The following is a 14,239-nucleotide window of genomic DNA, read 5'->3' as shown; positions in this document are numbered from 1 at the left end:
TATTGTGGGTAGAAGCAAGGGAGACTTGGGCTTTGTGGTTAAGATCAGGACTAATTCGTATTAAAATTTCACACACAACCAGATAATCAGAGCCAGAAAGAAAATAGGTTTTCTTCCCTCAACAGAATGTCACTAATACAATGGCTCTTTCCTCTTTCTCCAACTGTGGATCAGTTTCTCAATGCTTTGCTGTGACCCTGAAAACATCTTTCTAGATCACAGGCATCTGTGTGAAGGATGGGTAGCACTTGACAGGATATATTTTTAAAGTATCTTGTCCTGCAAGAATCTCTAAGATAGTCCCCCAACACCACACCTGGCCCAGATGTTCTCAAACCCTGTGTTTCCTCACTGTTCCTTCCTCCTTGGTTCTCCCCAGTGCAGTGGCCTGCTGTGTTTTCCACCGCCCTGCGAACAGTCCTTAACTGTTTTTGCCATACCCTTTAAGCACATACTTAACCAGGTACCTTCTGCATATGCGGCCTTATTCCAAAGAAGTAAATTTAGTCAAAATAATTTTACCAGGCTGAGTTGGCAAGATATTATCATCATATCAAGGCAGTCAAGTGACATTTACTCTCTATTCACCTTACTCCTCAGAGGAATTCAGGATAAAGCATTCTATGTTCTTAGAAAGAACATGTGTACTCACACATTACTTTATGAATCTCCATATCTATATCTAGATAATCAGTGAGAAAGCATTTTCCTTCCAATATCACCTTCTCCTTTTTTCCTCTTCAACAACATTTGGAGATCAAGGAAGTTGAGCATTCTTATGTTTTAGTTCATACCCAGACAAACATATATCCCTCAGTGATGGGGATTTATCCTGACAGTTGTCCGTTTTTTTTTTTTTTTTTTTTTTTTTTTTTTTTTTTTATTCTTGGCTCTCTTAATTCCTTGTCCTGACCAACACCCCCTAGTTTTTCTTTGGTATCCTCATCACTACATACAATGAATTCCATCTTCATCTTTCAACTTACAGACAGCCTCCTTGCCACCTCCAGCTACCTGTCAAAACTGGTCTTGTGGCGTGCATGCCTGTGTGGAATTAACATCAAATAAGCATGTCCTTGGGCTGGCTGTACCCATATACAAGGAAGATAGCACTAGAGTGTGGAGAGACCACTCTTTCCCTGTGATCTTCTTGAGTTCTCTAGGGTGCTGTAGAAAGGTTACAGGCTTAGGGGCCAGCAGGGTTCCACTAGTTTGGACCTTGTGGCCTCAATTGTCTATTTCCTCATTTGTGAAGGGGAGAATTGTAATGTGGGCATCAGGTCCACCCTGGGAGATGGGGCCACACAGGTGGGGCTCCAGACCTTTCTCTCAGTCAGAGCAGGATAACTTCAGTGAGTGTTAACGTTTTATTTTTCTTACTATCCCAAATCTTGCGCAACTTAGTTTTTAACACAAAGTGGCAATAAATACAGTGTTTAGTATTAGATTTAGATTTAGCATTCTATCTACCATTTTTCCCCCTTGGTAAAAATGCTCTCAGTTCCCTTCTGCTGGGAGCACCTCTGTGTCATCCCTCTGCTTTCCACTTCTCTGGGGGGCTCCAGCTACAGCACTTCAGGCCTGGGAGTAACAGCTACTGAGGGTGCATCATTTCAAATTATCACATTGATAATTTCTTCCCACACACTTCCTCTCCCCGCTCCACATCCAAGGATCTCTACCGGCATCTCCCTTGGATGTCTCAAACTTAATCATACTGTGACCCATAATGTCATCATGATCTTTCTCTCCAAGTCTGTTTCTCTTTGCAGGGCACCTGAATCACCGAATGACACTTGATTCTTTTCCGTGATTCATGTCATAAACCTAAGGGTAGCCCTTAATGTTTGCTGCCCTTGTGTTGTAGTAAACCCTGCTCATGGCACGACTTAAATGCTTGGCATTAGTTTCCCAGGGGTCAAAGTAGAAGCCTTCTGCGAAGTCTGTTTGCTATAGGCCATCCGATGAATCTTCTAATAGAGAGCTGGTTAATTCTTCACCCCACCTTGCACCTCTCCCATCTTCTCAGTGACTTCCTACTGCTCTTGGGACAAAGGCTCAAAACTCCTTAGCACATCCTATCAGCTTCTCCTCACCTCTTTCAGCTTCATTTTACACCAGGCCCCGGTGCCTGCAGCGTCTTCTACCTAACTGCTCTGTCCCTCTTTTTCTGGTTGACTCTTTCATTGTTTAGAATTCAGCTTCTGCTTGAGAAAACTTACGCTGTCCTCCAAGTGCATGAGTCACTATGTCATATGATTTGTGATACACAACGCACTTGTCTGGATGTAATGTTTGTTAGCTTGTTTCTCCCCAGAGATCAGAGAACTCCCCAAAGAGTAGGACCTTGACTGTTTTGCTAGCACTGTATCCCTGGCATTGAGCACACTACCTGGCACACAGCTGCATCCTGAAAATCTGTGATGCCTCAGGACCATGAATTTCAATTTTTTGTGTGTGTATGTCTTGTCCCTTTTCACTAGAATCTTTTAAAACAATCTGTAATCTCATGAGAAGTGATGTTTTTTTAATGTTCCAGGTAACAGGCAGAACTGACTCAGGGCACTGACACTGAAGTTGGTTTGTTTAGTATCTTCCAGATGTACTCTCATCTTCTTTTAATACTAGTCACCCAACAAACACCGTTGCATGAGACGCCCTCTACATAGTACGAAATATAATGGAGAAAGAGAATGAGATTCTTGATTGCGAGAGACAGAGAGACTCAAATGTGAACAAATGGTAAGTGATGGAGGAAGGTTTGGATGACAAATTAAATTTGCCTAGGAGGCTTAGAAGGCTTCTAGGAAGGAAATCAGAGACTATTTTAGTGGAATTATGAGAGGGAAGGAAGAAATAGCATCTGAGCAGAGGGCTGGGTCATGAAAAGGTACAGAGGTTAGATAGGTAACGGAGAAATCACTAGGATGCTGGAAACACTAGAGCCTGGGATGTGAGTAAGAGTGTGGGAGGGGCAAAAGTGATTAGACTGAACTAGACTTGGAGGTGATACCTGGTGTATGTGTGAGCCTCTTTCAAACTATCCCAAGGATTCTTAATCTTCTGTATGATATTACTCTGAGTTGTTAGGAACTTGTAATAAAGGATACTAGGGCAGGTTAAGGTAAGAATGATGTAGTCTCAAACACTGTGTCATCATGAATATTATGGTATCTAGTAAGTGCTCTCCAAATGCATCAACAGCCACTCCTCATGGGACCTTAACAAAACCAGGTGCCGGGTACAATTTAGAAAATGATGGCAAAGCAATAAGGCACAAGTGATAGGGAACAGGAATGATAGCACAAGCAACAAGGAGCACCTGGAAGGCATGGCCTACCTTGAGTTCTGAAAAACACTCCAGCTGCATTGTGGAGACCTAATTGGTGGAAGGGAAACGTGGTGGCAATCTTCGAGGTATGGATTTCAACGGACATTGAAAAGAGGGTAGCAGTGAGAACAGAATGGGGTAGAAAAGGGCATGTTCAGAAGATTGACTCAGTAGGCTCTGGCATCCTCTCATGTGAGGAGCTTCAAAGGGCTCTAAGAAGGACCCTAGGATAAAGATGCTGTTACAATGAGAAGACAATATCAATGGACTCAGGAAATGCAGATAAACAGCATTTAGGTTGAAGGTGATGTGCACATTCTCACAGAAACTGATTTGTGCAGGTAGTCAGAAGGCCACTGGAAATAGGGGCTTGTAGGCAAAAAGAAGAGCAATAATAGAAACAAACAGAACTTAAAGCAAACAAGCTTCTGCCCTAAGCCTATCTGCTGTGGATACCACTCTATATAAATAAAACACTGATGGCCAGTGACCAGGCAGGAAGTATAGGCGGGACAAAGAGAGAGGAGAATTGGGGAAACAGGAAGAAGGAGGGGAGACACTGCAGCCACCGCCAGGACAAGCAGCATGTGAAGACGCTGGTAAGCCACCAGCCACGTGGCAAGGTATAGATTTATAGAAATGGGTTAATTTAAGATAAAAGAACAGTTAACAAGAAGCCTGCCACGGCCATACAGTTTATAAGTGATATAAGCGTCTGAGTGATTATTTTATAAGTGGATTGTGGGAACCTGGAGAGAAGCTCTCCAGCAACACCTATCTGCATTAATTAGTTGGTGATGGTACACTCTTTAATCCCAGCACTTGGGAGGCAGAGGCAGGCTGATCTCTATGAGTTCATCATAGGGTCATCCTGGTCTACAGAGCAAGTTCTAGGATAGCCGAGGCTACACAGAGAAACTCTGTCTCAAACAAACAAACAAAAAAGATTATCTACATTAGCTTTATACTAACAGATGTTTCTTCACAATATTCTATATTCATCATATTAATAAATATTATTAATACTGTTAAATGATACTACCACATCATACAGTATATTATAAAGTCCTTCTACTTTATAATTGAGGGATTGAAGCCACAGTTAATCTGCTTGAGTAGATCTAGGTGAGACAAAGAGTGGGGGAATTCCAGCCCAGGTCTGAGGTCCGGTTTCCGCCATGATTCAAACCGCCCATCACATATGAGTGCTGCTGGAATTGCCAGCATGCAGTTAAGACAGAAGAAAGCCATAGAAGTTTGTAGCATGAGTTCAAAAGACTAATGAAATCCTTCAGGATCTTTCCCAGACACATAAAGACACATGTGCTGAGTGCTGTGAAGACATCAGATATAGAAGAGGATATAGACATGGAAACGAAGAGAGGAAACACAAAGTAAGTGTGGGAGTGCCAAGTGAGGCTTCTTATTGAGCCAGAGGCCTCTACTGTATTTACCAACATGCAGAGAACCATGAACATACTGGAAAAGAATTATGAGATAAGTGGTGGAATAGAAACGTGATTCTGTGAGTGCGAGAAGCCATGGAAACAAAAGAGATAAACTGTTCTCAGGAAAGTGAGGAGCGTTAGGAACAAAGGAGGTGATGGGAAAGTCAAGAGCACAGAGGAACAGAAAGGCATGGGGAGGAAACTAGACAGCAGTTGTAACTCCAACTCCAGCTGCCCAGGAGTCAGATGAGCCCCACACAGCAAGCATGACATCAGTCCAGAGAGCACAGGAAGCCACGTGACAACAGAGGCCCCAGTCAGACGACAATCTAAAGCCAGCGCAGAGATCTGCAGTGCATCGGACTCCTGCAGCGCAACCTAGCTTAATGGCTGAGACCCATGGCATTGCGCACCATCCCTGGAGTGCTATGCCCAGGAGCCATTCGAAAGTGTGCCTACTATTCGGGGCCAAACCATGCCAGGGGTCACAAAACATAGAACAATCATAAATTAGGGTGCCTAGGATACTCTGCCACAGTGTCTGGGTAGGAGATGGCTATGGCTGACTGTCATAGAGAGGGCGGATCTGTCACAAGCCCACTGGAAAGTTTAAAAACCTAGGGTGCCAGCCATGGAGGGTAGAATGGCTGTGCTCCACTCTGTGTAGCAAATGTGAAACTGATCACATGTGGCATGTGGTTTATTATGGGGCCTAGTCTGAAAGAACTGAGACCGAGAACATGGAATTATTTGGTTCCTACAGTTCACCCCACCAGCTCAGAACTCTGTTAGACAGAGTTAGTCAGCCACACTTGCTGAGACATTTGGAGACATATCATAGCTTAGACACTTGCCACAGCCCCAGCTTCACAAACTAAGGCCCCTAGAGAAAACAAATTGCTGCCCAGAGGGCTGTGGGATATTCAAAATCAAACCTTGTAGGAAGTGCAAGGCAGGGCCTGTGCAAGAAGACACGCATGTATAATGTACCATCCTATTCAGTGAGAACTAAGAGAAACTGCAAACCTCAGCTGAGATCATCACCTGGGAAGGATCTTCTCTTATCCAAGGTAAGAGGAGACTTCTTTTTAAATTGATTTTTCTTTTCCTTCTTACTTTTATCTAATATATGCATACATACATACTTTTAAGCTGGATTTTTTTTGCACCCTATCTTTTATCGTCTCACTTTTTTCCATTTTTACTTTCTACCTTTTTTTCAAAAAAGTATCTTCCTTTTTTCTTTCCTACCCCCCTTTAAAATAATCTTATTATTAATTTTATATTCATTAGTTTAAAATATTTATCTTATTTTTAATTATGTGTATGTGTGTGCATGCATGTGCACATGAGTACAGGTGTGTGTGTAGGCCAGATGGGTTGGATTCCCTGGAGCTGGAGTTATAGATGGCTGTGAGCTGCCTGATGTGGGTGCTGAGAACTGAACCCGCGTCCCCTGAAAGGGCAGTGTTTGAATGAGAACGGCTCTCATAGGCTCATGTGTTTCAATACTTGGTTCACAGTTGATGGGACTGGGGAGGGTTAGGAGGTGTGAACTTGTGGTAAGTCACTGGGGGCAGACTTGGAGATTTCAAGACTAGTGCCCTTTTGAGTTAGCACTCTTTACTTGCTGCCTGTGGATGGAGATGTGAGCTCTCAGCTGCTGCTCCATCACCATTACCAAGTCTGATTCTGTGCTCCCAGCCATGAAGGTGATAGCTTTTTCTTTCGTTCCTTCTTTCCTTCCTTCTTTCCTTCCTTCTTTCCTTCCTTCCTTCCTTCCTTCCTTCCTTCCTTCCTTCCTTCCTTCCTTCCTTCCTTCCTTCCTTCCTTCCATCCTCACTCCCTTCCTCCCTCCCTCCCTCCCTCTCTCTCTCTCTCCCTTTTTTTTGATCCCGTATTTCTCTCTCTCTCTGTCACAATAGCCATGGCTGTCCTGGAACTTGCTCTTTGACCAGACTGGCTTTTAACACAGTGATTCCCCTGCCTCTGCATCTTGGGAGGTGATAGATTCTTATCCTTCTTGAACCATAAACCCCAAAGAAACCCTTACTTCTATAAGTTGGTTGGTCATGGTATTTTATCACAGAAATAGAAAAGTAGCTAAAACTCATTCTTAACTGCTGAGCCATTTCTCCAGTCCCACATTCATTAATTTTTAATGGTTTTGTTTATTTCATATAATTTTATCCTTTCCTATCATTGGTAGGGTACCTGTTTTAAATGTTTTTTTCAAACCATATTCCCATATCTTGTTTGTATTTGCATTGTTGCTATGGTTTGTTTTCTCCTCTCTGAGAAGTGCAGGGAATCATGTCCTTAGGAGAAAGCTGCTCATAAACTCAGTTAAACAGAAGAAATATTCATCCCAATAGATGAGCAAATCTCAGGTAGAAGAAATACAGAAAGACAAGTAGCATTACTCGTGTAAGAATTGGTGCTCTCCCTCTATCATGTGGATGCTGGGGATCAAACCCAGGTCATCAAGCATGGGCACAAGTGCCTCTCATCTTACATGATTCTTCAGTAACTAGACAAACTAATTAAAAAAAACAATTTAAAAAATGATGAATGAAATCAAAGAAAATATAAACAATCTGCTGAATGAATTAAAAAGTAAATATAGGATTTGAATGAGCAATTCAAAAGAGGCTTACACATTTCAGGAAGGAGGTAAACTGAAATCTCAGAAGCAAAAATATCAATGACCCGGATAAAAATTCATTTAAAAGATTCACCAACAATGTGGAAGAAAGACTATCTGGGCATGAAGATAAGATTAATGGATTATTACATTCAGATAGTAATGAAGAAAAAATATAACAAAACATGCATGACATAAAGAATATGATTAAAACATCCATATTGAAAATAACTTATACTGATGAAGGACCAAAGATGCATTCTAGATGTAGAGAAAACAAATTTGATGAATTAATATGAGAATTTCCCTAAATCTTGGGAAAGATAAGGATATGCAGGTACAGGCAGTGTTTAGAACCCCAAACATACATAGCCAGAAAAGCTTTTCACATGACATTGTGAACTATCAAAGGTATGTAATGAAAAAGAATGTTGATTTTTTTTTTTTTTTTTTTTTTTTTTTTTTTTTGGTTTTTCGAGACAGGGTTTCTCTGCGTAGCTTTGCGCCTTTCCTGGAGCTCACTTGGTAGCCCAGGCTGGCCTCGAACTCACAGAGATCCGCCTGGCTCTGCCTCCCGAAGAATGTTGAAAGCTGTAATAGACGTGCAAGTTCCTTATAAAGGCACACTCATCAGGATGACATCAGCTTCTGCAGCAAAGCCTCCGAAGGATGGGAAGGCGTGGAAGACAGGGCGGGGCGAATGAGAGAGGGTGAGCTACCTAGTTTATTATCTGAAGTACAGCCATTCTTAGAAACTGGAAGGGAAATAAAGCCTTTCAATATAAGCATAAACAAGAGGAATGGGTGACAGGTGCACCAGAATTATAAACCATGGACAAAGTAATCCCACAGATAGAAAAAAGAAAGAAAAACGTAAGACGAGTGCAAAAGTGACAAAAGCACACCAGGAGAGCAGGTATTCAGGTGACAAACGGGCAAATCCAACACGGTTAGTTCAGTGAACCATCAAAACGAAGGACAGAAAAGGAAATGAATGCGAGTTAATAAAGTTATCAGAAGAAAAATAAAGTGAAAGAGAATAGTACGTAACTTTCAGTACTAACCTTTAATATAATGTTCTTAATTTTCTGACTGAAAAATGAAGACTGGTCAACTAGATTAAAAACAAGACCCCCATAATTCACTGCCTCTAAGAAATTCAGCTTTGAATGATATTTAAAACAATTAGGAGTAACTATATTCATACCCAACAAACACACTTCAAGCCAAAATTTGTCAGAAGAAGACATAGGTTATGGTTACTAAATATTGATAGAGAGAGCAATTCATCCAGAAGATAAGACTTCACACACATACACACACATACATACACACACACACATACATACACACATACATACATACATACACGCACATACACAAGCAGGTGCACATATCTGTACAAAACACTAAATTTCATATAACAAAAACCACAGGGACAGATAGGTCATAATTCAAATACAGTGTGTGAGAATACTATATTCTCATCTACAGATAGGTCACTCAGGCCACAAAAGAAATGAACAATACTAGACTTATTTAGACCACAGGCCTAATAAACGGAGCCATTTATACAGGATTCTAATTAACAGCATACACATTTTCATCAACATTTGCATCTTTCTCCAAAACAGACCATATTTTAGGACATAAAACAAGTCTTAGCATGTATAAGAGCACTGAAATATCTTATCAGACTATAATAGAGTGAAACCACAAGTCAACAGCAAAAGAAATTATAGAAGTACAAAAACACAGAAATTGAACAATGCATTTTAGAGGGAATAATGGGTCAATGAAAGGAAAGTGGAAAAATTCTTGGATTCAAGTGAAAATGGAAACACAGGGGCTGAGATATGATGACTCAGTGGATAAGAACACACACTGTTCTTCAAGAGGACCCATGTTCAGTTCCCAGTACTCATGTCAAGTAATTCACCACCAGAGCATGGGGCATCTGATGCTTCTGGCCTCTGTGATCTCCTACACTTGTGTGCACAAATGCACACATAGACATACAATTAAAAACAATAAAAAATCTTAAAAATACAAAAATGGAAACCAGAATACCAGAAACCATGAGATACACCAATGTGGGGAAGCTTACAGTTTTGAGTGACTACATTAAAATAATAAATTAACAATGTAACTCAAGGTCTCAGTGAAGCAACTAAACCCCAAGTTAGCAGATATAAATAAAAACCAGAGAGGCAAATAATACTGGCACAAAAGAATAAAATAAAGATCAATGAAACAAAGAGCCTGTTCTTTTAAAGGATAAAACTGATGAACTCTTAGCCAAAATAACTAAAAGAAGAGAGAAAAGACTCAGATAAATAAATAAACAGGAAAGCAGAGAGAGACAGAGACAGAGAGACACAGAGACAGAGAGACACACACAGAGAGAGTATAGACACTGATAGGGTCATTACGGAGTGTATTTAAAAAATAGGTATTTTATGTATGTTGCTGTTTTGCCTACATGTATATCTGTACCACATGAGTGCCTAGTACCTGAGGAGGTCAGAAGAGGGCATCATATCCCTGGAATTTGAGTTTCAGACAGTTGTGGGCTGTCATGTGGGTGCTGGGAATCAAATCTGAGTCCTCTGGAAGAGCGGTCAGTATTCTTAACTACTGAGCCACCTCTCCAGCCAATCACTTAGGAATATTTGAAAACTTAAATTGCAGTAAATTGAAAAATATGTAAGACATAGCCAAATTCCTAGACATAACTACCCAAATTGAAGCAAAAGAATATAAATATATCAACAATAAACACTGAGTTGAAACTGTCATAAAAACAAAACTAAAAACAAAGGCAAGCCCAGGGCTGAATGAATTCATAGTCTAATTCTGCCAGGTGTTTAAAGGGGAACTAACACCAATACATCTCCAACTCTATCTTGAAATAGAAGGGGAAGGAATGCGTATATTAAATATGGACACTTTTCCTCTTCCCAGTTGTCTCATTTAGAGTCACTGGAGACTAAGGCATTGTACAATGCATCTTAACAGATCACAGCTAATTTTCTGGCATAATTTTCTAAGAACTGTTGTATAAAATGTATTTTCTTTCCTTAATGAATAAACTCACCATTTATCCACTCCTCAGACCCTAGCAGCTGGCCCACTTGGAGACCATGTCAGTTGGCCTAATGGGCTTATATTGCTAGCAATCCATGGAGCCTGCTTAATGATCAACGGAATTTATTTGGGGTTAAATCACAAGTCAGAATAAAGGAATTTGTTGCAGGATCCTGGAAGGGTAAGGCACGGTCCAATGCAGTTCTCTGGCTAGCTCTGCCCTTGTCTGTCCATCCGTCCATCCATCTGTCCATCCATATCAGCATCCAAAACCACAAGGTAGTGAAGAGAGAGAGCATGTAGGGCATTCCAGTCTTAAGGGTCCCCCAGCGGCTATGCACCAGGGGCATGTACCTCAAGGTCACAGGCAGGTGTACCAGCTACCTGTTACCTCACTAGGGGCAGTGCTTCAGGGTATGGCTCAAACAGTCACCCACTACATTGGCTCAAACAAAATTTGTTCTCATGGTGACTGATGAAAGGTGTTTTTTTTTTCCTAAAGATAATTTGTAAATACTGGAAGAAGCAATTGATTGTTCAAATGGATGGGCACCAACATATGAATGATAAAATCAAAGAAAGATGGTATATAGAAATGTAATAAACCTCTATCAATCCTAAAGAAATGGAAATACAAGCCAGGTGGTGGTGGTGCATGCCTTTGATCCTAGTACTTGGGAGGCAGAGGCAGGTAGATCTCTGTGAGTTTGAGTCCAGCCTGGTCTACAGGTGAGTTCCAGGACAGCTAAGGCTGTTACAGAAAGAAATCCTGTCTTGAAAAACCAGGAAATAATGGAAATACACAAGGTGTCTGATACAGAATCCAAAACAATCACCTTAAAGAAGCTTACTGAGACTCCATTGCTGAAGATACTTTGGTTAGAGGTCATGAAAAAATCAAGGTGGTAATGACCATGAAACTTCCTCCCTGCTGGTGACTGACTTTCATACTGGCAGGTACTATTCAGGCTGATGTGAGAGGAAAGGTCATCAACAGACTTACACAGCTATGAACCCTGAAAACTCCAATAACTAGTGTGGCAAGGTATGCCCATGGGTTCAATAGCGGCAGAAATGTTATAGGAGTAACCAACTTCTTTCCGAGTGGATTTAAGGTTTGTTCCCCAGGAGGAAATGCATGACTGGTGCTGTAAATCTAGCCAAGAATTCATGGTTGTGGAGTTCATAGGCTTCAGGGGTGAATCTACTACTATTATTTTGTTAAATGGACATAGTATCTACTTGCCTTCTAAACTTATATTCTTATACCCACAGACAAGTGCAGCTTCTAGGCCACATTAGACAAGTTGGGTTTTACTTCTGGACAGTGAGTGAAAGGCAGTAAATGCAGAAGTTCATTACTAGTCAAAGTGTATTGAATAAGCAACTGTAGAGTGCTCAGGCACAAATGGGACCATCTTGGAGGAGGAGGATAAAGATGGTAAGAGCCAGAGACTGGAGAGGACCATAGTGAAAAAATCTTCTGGAATTATGGGAATACTAAATGCATGAACTCACAGAAGCTGTGGTTGTCTGCACAAGAGCTACTCAAGTTCAATGCAGTCAGCTTTCAAGTTTGGAGTGGGAGGGGCTTATGAGTCCACACCCCTCGGTGAGGACCTATTGACAGTTAATGGCATCTAGGGTGTGAGAGTCAGTTTTCTTAAAGGGTGTGGCTCCTGGTAGTTCTACTGTGCTCCTTTGGATGGCCTCATACCCATAAGTAGATGGGTACCACAAACTGGACTTGGTGGGTTATTAAAATAAAAAAAAATGACACAAAGTTGTGTGAATGAGGAGTGGATCCTGGATGGACCTGAGAGGAGTTATGGGGACGAATTTGAGGGGAATATGGTCAAAATACAGTATGCATGTTTAAATTCTGAAATAATCAATAAAGTACCATATTAACAAAGTAGCGTATACTATATGAGAACACAGGAGCTAGGTAAATCAGGAAAACATATCAAGAGTAAATTTAATAAGGAGACAGAAATAATAAAAATAATCTCTATGATAGAAGTCTATAAAGGCGGAATTAAAAAAAATTCAACAGCTTTAACAGAAAGGACAAAAAGAAATATAAAACAAACAAACAAGAAAGTCCAAGTCATCTGACACTAGTATCCAATCAGAGGAGCGAGGAAGAACAGGAGGAAGAGAGAAGGAAATTTGAGGGCTTCTCACTTCCTGATTGCAGACACAGTGTGACCAGCCTTGTCACCATTCCTGAACACGATGAAACCGTCAGCCCAGAGAGACCCTTCTTCCCTTGAGTTCTCTTCCTCAGGGATATGATCAGAGCAACAAGAAAGGTAATGGGTACAAGGTGGTAGTAGTCTGAAACCATTTTTCTTCATGGTTGTTTCCTACCCCAAGACCTTTTACCAGAGAATGTGAAACATACACATGAAGAAAAAACAAAAGACATCAACTATAACCTCACTACCCAGCATAACCTCTGTCAACATTGGGGTGCCTTTCTTTTTTTTTTTTTTTTTTGGTTTTTTTGAGACAGGGTTTCTCTGTGTAGCTTTGCGCCTTTCCTGGAGCTCACTTGGCAGCCCAGGCTGGCCTCGAACTCACAGAGATCCGCCTGGCTCTGCCTCCCGAGTGCTGGGATTAAAGGCGTGCGCCACCACGCCCGGCCACGGGGTGCCTTTCTTAACAGCATATTTCTGAGGTAATGCGAATCCAGACCATGCTTCATACTTCACCATTTTTTTTTTTAAATTTTTATTTTTTGGTTTTTTGAGACAGGGTTTCTCTGTAGCTTTGGAGCCTGTCCTAGAACTCATTCTGTTGACTAGGCTGGCCTCGGATTCAGAGATCTGCCTGTCTCTGCCTGTGGGGATTAAAGGTGTGTGCCACTACTGTCTGGCCATATTTCACCCTTTTAAGGACTCATCTTTTATCCATCTGCTACTATATTTTAAAATATACTTTGTCATTGATTCCCCAAACCACAAATTAATATAGATATCTGACACAGCAAAGGTCAAAAATTGGTATAATTTGTGTATCTCTGAGTACTGTGAAATATGCAAAAAGGCAAAGGGATATTAATACATTGATATTTCTGAAGTGCCTTCCAGATAGGCTGTAACAATTTACATGAAACTTGAGTGGCTCACTTCATGTTTTTCAACAGTGTTAACTTAAAATCATCGAAGCTCATTTATTGGGAAAACTGGTATCTGCACTCCTTAAATTATTAATGAAGATTAATTATTTTTTGTTTGTTTTTTCAAGACAGGGTTTTTCTGTGTAACAGCTGTGGCTGTCCTTGAACTCACCAGGCTGGCCTCAAACTCATAGAAATCTACCCGCCTCTACCTCCCAAGTGCTGGGATTAAAGACATGCATCACCATGCCTGGCAAAGATTAATCTTTTTATATTGCTTTCTAAACAACTATCCCTTACTTATAAAATTGGTGTTGGGTTTTCTTTGCAGCAGATGCATCCTTTCAGTTATTTTATAAAGCCTGCTCTGAACTTCTTTGACATAAGGCCTTCAAGGGCCAGATGCAACTGCTAGTATCAATGTTCCACTTAGAGAATATCCATTTTCTTCCTCCACCATTTAAAAGTCAAGTAATAACTGTGCAATCCTTACAAGCTATATAATTTTTGGTACATATATACATTGTGAATTATCAACACAGGATACCTAATTTTCCCATCATCTCTTCTTCCTGGTGATACCATTTTAAGTTTAACTCTTCTAG

At 40.8% G+C, this 14,239-nt stretch overlaps 1 protein-coding gene across 9 annotated transcripts in view; it reads right to left on the bottom strand.

Annotated features, from left to right (window-relative positions):
- Positions 1-14,239, bottom strand: part of Cadps2 (calcium dependent secretion activator 2) — a 544,863-nt gene that overhangs the window by 44,779 nt on the left and 485,845 nt on the right. The window lies entirely within an intron of this gene.

Source organism: Peromyscus maniculatus, chromosome 3 (genome assembly GCF_049852395.1).
Source record: "Peromyscus maniculatus bairdii isolate BWxNUB_F1_BW_parent chromosome 3, HU_Pman_BW_mat_3.1, whole genome shotgun sequence".
In the NCBI taxonomy this organism is placed as follows: domain Eukaryota; kingdom Metazoa; phylum Chordata; class Mammalia; order Rodentia; family Cricetidae; genus Peromyscus; species Peromyscus maniculatus.
The sequence above is the reverse complement of the archived record's forward strand: the minus strand, read 5'-3'. Positions and strand labels throughout refer to the sequence as shown.